Here is a 9,534-nt window from a genome sequence, read left to right on the forward strand (position 1 = left end):
AAGCAGTGTTTCATTAATACATTATCTGTTTGATTACAGAAAGCTCACTAGGACGCGATACAAGGTCCAATCAAGCTCAAAAATTGCAGTCTTGAATGGCTATTTCAGCCTTCAAAACTTGCAAAGTTTGATTCTCGTTGAATCCGAGTATGTGCAATAGTGGCTTTTACAGGATACCGGGAAGCAATATTTGTTTTTCCCTTAGTATTTTTCTTTCTGCACAAATTTTTCTGATAGTTTTTCCTAGAGAATTTCTTCTTTCTTGTGTTTCTTTTTTTTTTTCTCGCTGCCTTCTTCACAACCCATCCCCTCCTTTTATAATGGAGTTTTCTGGGCTTCCCGAGGAACCGTTGGTTCCCATGTTTTGTTCTTTTGCAAACAGAGCATGTTCTGTCCCCATCGTCTCGGTAAGTCCCTTTTTCCGTTTTCTCTCATTCTTTCCTTCTCTTGGTTCTGATTCTTTCGAAAGCTTCTGGTTAGCCATCCTCTTCGGGACGTGCTGAGGTATGCCCTTCTCGGCATCCCCATTTCTGGCGTCTTCCTCTTTTCCCTTTCTTTCCTATTTGGGCGGAATCCTGTTCTGCCATTTTTTAAAGTCGTTTGTTATCATTCTTCTTCCCTGTCCTGGTTCCCCGAGGCCTTTTCTGTCTGTGCCATGAGAGGTCGCTCGCATTTTTTTGCTTTTTATTTCTTGTTTTCTTCTTCTGTCTTCTTTCTATCGATCTGTCCCAGTCTTCCTTTTTCTTTGTGCCTGAAGAGATCCATGCCTATTGATTGTTCCTGAGGATCCTTGCTTCTTTATACTTTGCCGTGGTCTCTTTTTGGATGCTTCTTTCTTTTTTGGGCTTCAGGATCCTCTGGGCCTTTCTTTTATTCCCCCATGGGTCTTCCGTATCTGTTGCTTTGGGCTTAGCCTGAATTTTTCCTTTTGGGCTTGACTTGTTCTTCTGTTTTAAGCTTATTTTATTGTGATCCTTTTTTTTAGACCTCAACATTTAGCCCCCCGAGCTCGTGGGTTGCCTGAAACCCACGCGTGAGTGATTTAGGTTTCCTAAGATTTTCGTGGTATCCCCCTTTTTTCAACTTCTACTGGGTTCCCTTCCTTTTTACCTGGGATCCCGGCCCTTTTCTGCTGCTTTTAGTCACCTCCTTTTTGCGTGTCGCATTCCCTTATAATTATTACTTTTTGCAGCTTCCTCTTTATACGGGACGTGGCAGTTGGGTGTTTGAGGTAAAACTCCTCTACCCACTTTTCTCGTTTCCCATTATTTCTCATTAATAACTGCTGATTAATCCCTTCTTCAAATTAAATTTTTTTGGCAACTGGCGCGTCTTTCCATAAACTGTTTTCCCCAACTGCTATTTGCGTCTTTATTGTAGCCGTTTCATCTTATCACTTTGCTTCTCTGAGTCTTTCACTCTTTGTGTCTTCTATTTCTTTTTCTCTTCTTCTCTGTTACTCTGGTCTTCCTCCCTTTTGCACTTTCAATCTTTCTTTTTTTTTGTGTTGTTCTGATGGCTTCTTCTTCTTCTCGAAAGAGGAGAGAGCATACTCCCAGTCCTTCTGAGGGTGAAGGTTCTTCTGACTCTGCTCCGAGTGATTCTCACGAGGTTACTGAACGTCCGGCCTTCCCTTTACGGGATCCTTGGTATTCTCTCAGTTTATTTTTCCCTCATATATCTCATGGTGAGGCTCCTCCATCCCCTCACGTTTGGATGTTTTCTGGCCAAGCGGGTTTCGCTGGTTCCGCCCAGGTTCCTGATCCTAGAGAGATTTTCGATCTCCAGATCAGACAAGGAATCCGAGAGGCAGTTCCTATTTTCTTTGATTTTGTTCCGGGAAAGATTCAGGGCTGGCCTATATGGGTAGACAAGGAATTGTCTGATGCTGAGTTTGTGGGTCGTTTGGAGCGCGCCGGTATCCTAAAGGCAGTGGCTATTTCTAGAAACCTTGAGGGCTTCAGAGACGCCAAAGGGCTCAGGCATCTGGTACGTCGTTGGTGCCCTTCCCTTCATACTTTTTTCTTTTCTACTGGTGAATTGACGATCACCTTGGAGGATGTGGTTAATAACTTCCTCCTCCCGGTGTTTGGTGAAGAGAACCCCTTTGATATTACCTTTCTAGTGAGGATCTCGTGGTAGAAGAAAAACTATTTGGTCATTTTGGTGGTCGCGCTGCCTCTTCTGGTGGTAAGCCGGCTAGGATGGGGAGATGGGTGATGACCCTCTCTCGTGAGAAAGATAAGGAAGTGAGGTGGGCCGGTTTTCTGGCCTTTTGGCTTAGTAAGTTTTTGTTTAGTGAGTTCCCTGGGTATGGGGTTAAGTCTTCGTTTTTTCCGTTGGCAATCAAGTTGGCTCGAGGTACCCAGTATCATTTGGCCCCTCTGTTTTTAGGTCATGTTTACTCTCAATTGGACCAGCTTCATGGAGATGAGGCTGAGGGTGATTCTTGTTATGTGATCACTTCATCTCTTTACTGTGCTATTCTTCAGATTTTCATGTGGGACCGTTCTGCAGCTATTTTGGCTAAGTGCAGGAATTTGAAATTTGTGAAGGACAAGTTCCAAGGATCCCCCGACATAGTGAAGGGTCTTTGTGGCAATTCTACCGATGCCTTTCCCATTATTTTTCGTTGGATTAGCTTGAAAGGTGGTGGCCTCAATCTTGTGGAGTTGTTTGACCAAGCAGGGAGCTTATACTGGAGATCCCCTCGTGAGTTTGGTCCTGGCTTTGCGTGTGATTCTGTGTTGTCTTCTTTTTTATCTTCCACAGGTAATACCTTTGACTTGCGCCGTGGTGATGAGGGCAGTCTGGCTTATCTTGCCTGCATTAGCCCCTCCTGGCTTCCTGTGCCTTCTTCAAGTGGCCCAAAATATACTCATTATTTAGCACACCGGGTGCTCCGACAGTTTGGTTTTGACCAGGACATTCTTCCAGTTTTTAAGGATGTGGTGCCATCCCTTCCTTCCTTGGATCCTTTCCTGAGGCTGCAGGCCTTTTCTTATTGGTCACGGAGGAGCCCCCAATTTGCAGTGCCTAACTCCCAAAGAGGAGTCTTTGCTTCTAGTGGCTATACCAGTTATTGGAGAAGAGTACAAAAATCTTTTGTTGATTATGTTGGCTCTGGTACAGTTCGGGAAGCCCCGAATCCTAGCATTGTTTCTGCTCCGACATCCAATAGACGTTTATCCCTTCCTACTGCTGGGATTGTTTCTGCTGCTGCAAGTAGCAAGACTGGGTTCGCAGAGTGGCATGCCTCCAAGGGAGGTTGGGTGGCTTATGGACAGGATTTTCCTGAGACTTGGCTGGGTGACAATCTCATCATTGGTGCTTCCTCTGGAGCGCCCATCAAAAAAGGTGCAACGGAGACAATAAGTGTTGCCACTGCTCCGAGTAAAGGCAAGGATGTCAGGCCAAAGAAAATGAAAGCTGTTGATGTTGGTGAAAGTACAGGGGGTGTGGAGATAGGCTCTGAGACGAAAAGAAGGAAAACGGGGAAATCTCAAGCACACTTGGCATCTCAGGAAGGCAAGGATGTCAGGGAACCTTTGGTCTCACGGACCCGGAAGAAGACTAAGGTAGAGTCTTCTTTTTCCCAGGTTCTTGTGACTGCTTCAGTCCATGGTTCTTTAGGATCCTCTGGTTTGGTATCCCAGCCTCCTTTAGGACCCTCTGGGCGTACTCGTAGTAAGCAAAAGACTTCCAGAGAATCTGTAGAGAGAGAGAGAAGGGCAAGACTTCTTTCCTTCTTCTCTCTTTTTTTTTTGTTCACCTTGTTGCACTTATTTTTATTTTGCTGACGAGTGGTGATTTCCTTTGCAGTCCAAGCGCAAATCTGATCACAAGAAGGGTAAGAGTCAATCTTCTGGAGACGACGTGGTATGTGTGTTCCCCCTTTTCTTTTGTTCTTTTCCATTTTGTTCTGACATTGTGTTGTTAGCATTTCCCGCTGTTGTGTTTTTTTTTACTTGGCACTGCCTTCTCCGCTTTTTCTTCCTTTAGGTGGAGGTATCCCCTCTTATGACTGACAAGGCCCTGGGGGAGGAAACCATCACAGCTCTTTCTGTTATTTTTCCTGCTATGGGGGAGAAGCCCCTTGTTGGTGATCCAGCTGAGAAAACTGGGCAACCGATGCAAGGTTCCCAGGATTCTCAAGATCCCAAAACTTCTAGGATCCCGTCATCTCAAAGTCCCCATCTTGAACGCACTCCTAGTCCTATCAGGACTGTGTTTCCTCAATCCTTGTCAGATAAAGGTGCTTTGGGAGACACTCCTTTATCCAAACAAACAGGTAAACCTTGTTTCCTTGAAATAGCGTTACTTTCTTTTCCAGTTTTTTTTGAGTTCCTCCTTTTCTTTTTCCTTTTAGGTCAAACCAGTGAGAAATCCGCTCCCAGTGTTGCCTCTTCTTTAGAATCAGAAAGCTTAGAAGGTGAGTGCAAGCTGCTCCCATCGTGTTTCCTTTTCTTCCCCCCCCCTTTTTTTTTCTTTTTTTATATGGCGAAGCCCTCTGCATCTATCCTTTCCTTTAGCCATTTTGCCACTGGTCCTTCACCTTTTCTTCAACTTGCCTTATGTTCCTTCCCAGAATCTTCGGGGAAGTCAGGAGATCAGGAAGAAGAGGCTCTGCCCCAAGAAGCTGGAACCAGTTTGTTCTTCTTTTTCCCCTTTTCTTTTTTTTTTAAAAGACTAAATCTGTTCTTCCTTTTCTTTTCTTCTTTTTTTTTTTTTTTGGATATTGATACAGGCTTTGCAGGTTCTGAGCCCGTTATCCCTGAAGGAATTGTGAGACCTATTCAAGTTGCTGACCTTCATCCAGAGCAAAAGGCTGCAAGTCCTCCTGTCTCTGCAAGTGGTGACACAGTGATGGGGGATGCCTCGAAAATGGCTGCCTCAGATCTTGATTCAAGGCTTTCCTCTTTCCTGGCTCGCTTTAATCTCTTGGAATTCAACAGTCTTCCTGCCAGCCACTTCCATGTTTTTGGGTCTTCTTATGGCAGCTTCCTGCGCTTCTCTGTTCCTGTGGAAGGCCTGCCGCTGCTAGAGAGTCTGCTCAAGAGTCACGAGGATTTCACCAGTGGCTTTAGGGGAGGCGTCTTTCTAGGCAATATTTTGATGGAGTTGCTATGTGCTGTGCTGATTTCCCTAAGGAATTCTTCTGTAGATTCCTTGTCTGAAGAAAAGCTTCTGGAGTGGAGAGGGGTGGTGCAAGACCTTCTGGAGGCCAAGTTCAATTTGTCTTTTCTGCTGGATCACTTGCGTCTGCTGGCTCATATGCTGTTTCAGAGGCAATCATTCAAGAGTATAGACACTGAGATAGGTGCTGCTGAGGAAGTTTTGGCTCATGCTCACAAGGTTTTACAAGACTTGAAGGTCAAGCGGCAGAGGATCCTTTCTACTTTGGCTGTGCCTGTTATTTCTCCGGATGCCTCCCTGTTGGCCGGCCTCATTCCTTAGCTTATTTTTTTTTAGATTTACATAAACAATTTGGGGTTGTATAAGTTTTCTTTTTTTTTGAACATTGCTCTACTCTTTGCTTTCACTTTTTTTTGTATTTGAAAACTGCTACTCATTTCTTAGTATGTGAATCTGCCTTTTTCTTTGGTATATTGCCTTTTCTTCCTTATGACTCTTTTCTTTCCTGAGTCCTGGACCATGGTCTCCACAGGCTTTACTGCAAATTCTGGTCCAGGTACCCGGTAATCTATTATGCAAGTACTAAACTGGGTACACTGGTATCCTTTCCTATGTATATATATTTTTTTTTGAGATACGGTCCCAGTTCATGAACTTTGACAGGTTCCCCTTTTGCCAAGTGCTAGGCTAGGTATCCTAGATACTTTACTTTTATTCTGTGATCCTAGACCTATGCACTTGGGACTGTTTGTGGGATATCTGAAATTATTTGTGAGGTGGATCCTGGGCCATATGTAAAAGGGTATTACATACTCTCCCTTTTTTTTTTTTGACTAAGGTATCCTTCCTTAAATCTATCCAAATTTGGTCTTTGCAGTATTTAAAGAAAAACTTAAATGTTGAAGAAACAGGAACTTCATTAAAACATGGTCATTTTTAAGGAACAAAGAAAAAAGTCTTTTGGTGCAGTATTGACCACAAAGTGTCAATCTATCACATGTTCCTGAACAAAATTGTCTTAGACCAGAATTCATGATAAAGGCTGAAAAATTAAAAAAAAAAAAAAAGACAAAAAATAAAAAGAACTTAGCAGATAGTGAAGCTGGTGAAAGGACCCTGAGGTACCGGGATCCCCTTGTCCTTATGCATAGTATTGCTTCAGCCATTTCCCGTTTATGGGCTCTGTCAGGACTGTTCCATCTTCTTTGGCAAGGTAATAATACCCACTCTCATGAGCTGCATTGATGATGTAGGGTCCTTCCCATTTTGGGGTGAACTTGGAAGGCCCTGGCAGGTTCCTCCTCACATGCTCCGCCATCCTTAGTACTAATTGCCCTTTAGTGAACACTCTTGGGCGTACTGCTTGTGCATATGCTCTGGTCATCCTTTGTTGGTATCTCTGGCTCCTTTTCTTGGCCAGCTCTCTTTCTTCTTCTACTCCTTCTAGATCTGCTAGCCTCTTTTCATTGCTTGCGTCCTCACTCTCTCCTTGATTTTCCTCCAGAACTACCCTTGGTGTAGGAATGACTAACTCCACAGGGCTGATGGCTTCTATTCCATAAACCAGGGAGAATGGGGAGAATCCTGTGGCTGTCTTTACAGAGCTTCTACATGCCCAAAGCACATCTGCCAGATGGTCACTCCATTTTCCTCCATACTCATGCTTCATCTTCTTAAGGATTTTCAATATTACCCTATTAGTAGCTTCAGCTTGGCCGTTTCCTTGTGGATAGTATGGGGTAGATCTTCCATGCTTGATGTGGTATGCTTCAGTTAATCCCTTCATATCTTTGTTTATGAATGGGGTTCCATTGTCGCTGATCAATCTTCTGGGGATCCCGAACCTTGTAATGATGTAGTCTCGAATGAAATTTGCTACAGCTGCTCCAGTAGCTTTTTTCAAAGGGATGGCCTCTACCCATTTTGTAAAGTACTCCGTGGTTGCCAGGATCCATATATAACCATTGGATGGAGGGTTTATAGGCCCTATGAGATCAAGCCCCCAAGTATGAAAAGGCCATGACGTCGTCATATCCTATAGGACATTTGGGTGAGTGTGAATGGCATCTCACAGGACTTGGCAAGCATGACATGTTTTGACCAGCTCCTCAGAGTCTCTTTTCATCGTTGGCCAGTAATATCCCAACAATAGTAACTGCTTGTACAGCCTTCTCTTCCCTGGGTGACTTCCACAATCTCCAGAGTGTACCTCTCTGACTACTTCTCTAGCTTCCTTTGGTCCCAGGCATCTGAGGGGATCCCCATGGTATCCCTTTTTGAATAAAATGTCATTCTGTAGGAAATACCTGCACGCTAGCTTTTTGAGCTTGTGGGCCAGTTCCCTGTCGGTTGGCAGGATCCCCTGAGCCAGGTATCCTATGAAAGGAACCCGCCAATCTTCTGCAATAAACACCACGTAGCTTTCTTCTTTATCAATTGCCAAATGACATTCCTGGCATTTCCCCTGTATGATTGCTGCTTCCTTGTCCATATCTGGCCAGTAATACCCCATGCGTTGCATCCTTCTGTATAGGCTGACCTTTTCCGCAACTCCACATGCTTGGGCGTGTAATTCTTCTAGTTTCGACTTTCCTTCCTTCTCGGTGATACATCTGGACAGTATTCCTCCTGGCAGTCTTCTATACAATTCTCCTTCTATCTGGGTGTAATCCATTAGTTCTTTGATGTTCCCTCTAGGGCCTACCTCTTTCATCTTTTCTTTGACTTCGTCCCTCCAGTCCCATTGTTTGGATTCTCCGGGGTACATCCCTTGGAGGATCCTTACAATGGAATGTTCCTGCCTCCCTATTTTTATCAACGTATCCCTCCCATCAAATGGTATTTGGGATCCCAGGGTGGCGAGCACATCAGCAAACCTGTTTTCACTTCTTTGAGTGTATTCTATGCTGAAAGTTTGAAATTCCATCTCCAACCTTTGTGCCCAAGTCCTGTAGGCTGCTAAGCTTTGTTCCCGTAATGCAAAGTCACCTTTCACTTGGGAGACTACAAGATTGGAATCTCCCAATACTCTCATATGTTTCACTCCTATGCTGAGTGCTATAGTCAACCCAGTTAAGTATGCCTCATATTCAGCTGCATTATTAGAGCATGAGAAACCAAGCTTGAAAGACAGGGGTATGATATCCCCATTTTCACAGCTTAGTACAATTCCTACCCCATTTGAAGTTGCTGTAGCTGACCCGTCAAACCTCATGGTCCATTTCTTCCCTGGGATCTCCATCACTGCTACCTCACCAGGGATTTCTTCGCTCAGCGGGCCTTCTTCCTTTCCTGGGAATTGAGCTAGCAAATCTGCTATGGCCTGGCTCTTGACAGCCTTGGGAGTTCTTATACCTATATCATATTGTGAGAGCAACACTAGCCATTGTGCTATCCTTCCTGTGAGAAGGGGCTGGTGCAGGAGTGCTTTTATGGGGTGGGACTTGGTTACCAAGAGGATTTGGTGAGCTGAGAAGTACCTCTTCAACCTTTGGGATGCATAAATGATCACTAGGCAGGCTTTCTCTATTCTGGGGTACCTGGTCTCGGTATCCTTGAGTGTTCTGCTTACATAATATATGGGCTGCTCATTTCCTTGGTCATCTTCTTGTGCCAGCAAAGCTCTTATTGCCTGAGAGTTTGATGCTAAGTATAGCAACAGAGGTCGCCCACGTACTGGTGCCTGGAGGGTGGGCAGATGATTCATAATGCCCTGAATTCTTTGAAAAGCTTCCTGCTGCTCCGTCCCCCAGGTAAATTCATTTCCCTTTTTCAATAGTTTGGATAGGCCTGCTGTAGCTGAGGCTAAACCAGGCACAAATCTCCTAATATAGGAGACCCTTCCCAGGAAGCTTTTGAGTTCCCTAACAGTAGTTGGTCTTCTCATCGTGGCAATAGCTGTGGCCTTGGCTGGATCCACGCTTATGCCTTTGTGATGTACCAAGAACCCAAGGAACTTTCCAGCAGACACTCCAAAGGCGCACTTCATGGGGTTCATACGTAACTTGTATTTCCTGCATCTTTCAAAGACTTGCTCAAGTACTTGGAAATGTCCTGTTCTGGTTTTTGACTTGACCACAATATCGTCTACATAATCTTCCATCTCCTCATGCATCATGTCATGGAAAATGGCTGTCATGGTCCGTTGATACGTAGCCCCCGCATTTTTGAGGCCAAAGGGCATTACAGTGTAGTAAAAGTTCCCAATCGGAGTTCTGAATGCCGTCTTCTCTGCATCTTTGGCTGCCATGCGGATTTGGTTGTATCCACTGTACCCATCCATAAACGAGAACATTGAGTTTCCTGCAGCTGAATCTACAAGGAGGTCGATATTGGGCAAGGGGAACTCATCTTTAGGACATGCCTTGTTCAAGTTGCGAAAGTCTACACAGCAACGGA

Source organism: Quercus lobata, chromosome 8 (genome assembly GCF_001633185.2).
Source record: "Quercus lobata isolate SW786 chromosome 8, ValleyOak3.0 Primary Assembly, whole genome shotgun sequence".
Classification (NCBI taxonomy): Eukaryota; Viridiplantae; Streptophyta; class Magnoliopsida; order Fagales; family Fagaceae; genus Quercus; species Quercus lobata.